Source organism: Octodon degus, unplaced genomic scaffold (assembly GCF_000260255.1).
Source record: "Octodon degus isolate 3935 unplaced genomic scaffold, OctDeg1.0 scaffold00189, whole genome shotgun sequence".
Lineage (NCBI taxonomy): Eukaryota > Metazoa > Chordata > Mammalia > Rodentia > Octodontidae > Octodon > Octodon degus.
This window is the reverse complement of record NW_004524765.1, coordinates 1,141,691-1,142,821: the sequence shown is the minus strand read 5'-3', so window position 1 is coordinate 1,142,821 and position 1,131 is coordinate 1,141,691.

The window sequence follows — 1,131 nt, the reverse complement described above, 5'->3', positions numbered from 1 at the left end:
GCCCTCTGTAGTGACCCTCTTTGTCTTATTCAGTCTTGGCTTGAAATCCACTTTGTCGGGGCTGGGGAGATGGCTCAGTAGAATAAGCGCTTGCCTGGCAAGTGCAAGGGCCTGAATTTAATCCCCAGTTCTACAAAAAAAAAAGAAAGAAAAGAAAAAAAGAAATCTACTTTGTCTGCAAAAAGAATAGCTACACCTTTTCCCCTGTCACATGGAGTATTGTTTTCCATCCTTTGACTTTCAGTCCATGAATTTCTTTTTTGAGTTAAATGTGTTTCTTGTATGCAGCATATTGTTGGATCTTGCTTTTTGATCCATTCTATCCACCTCTTTCTTTTGACTGATGAATCAAGACTATTTATGTTGATTGTTATAACTGATACGTATTCACTTTTCCTTGTCCTGTTATTTTCCTGTTGGTTCCTTTTTTCCCCTCTGTTTAACTGCTCCCCTTGCCTGGCAGATTCATTCTGTGAGGGTCTATAGAGTGGTAGTCCTCATTACCTCTTTCTAGATTGTCCTTCAGAACATTTTGCAATGTTGGTGTGGTGATCATTTCCTCAGGTGTTCTTTGTCATGGAACTATCCTGTTTCTCCATCAATTTTGCAAGATAGTTTGCAACATGTATCAATCTGGACTGGAGGCTGTTTTCTTTTTCTCTGGAAGTTCTTGGTTTGAGGATTTGTGTTGAGAAGCCTGCTATGGTTCTGATGGACTTTGCTTTATAGGTGATTTGTTTCTTTTGTTTAATAGCTTTTCATATTCCATTCTAGGGTTGAATTTCTAGAATCTTAACTATCATATGCCTTCATGTATAAGGGTTTTTGTGGCTTGACTTTGCTTTTAATCATGTCTAATTGGAGTTCTATATGCCTCACTGTGTGTCTTTTTCCCTGCTTGGGAAGTTTTGTGCCATGATTTGTATGAACAGGTTTTTATGTCATTTGCCCTGTCCTGCTTTTTCATCAAATCCAATCAATCTTATTTTTCATGGTTCCTTGCTATTTTTGATAAATTATTTTTCCTGATCACAAACCACAATCCTATCCTGTCTTCTATATCTAAGATTGTTCTCCCATTGATTTATTCTGCTGCATATTCTTTTAGTGGATTCCACTTTAATCTCCTAC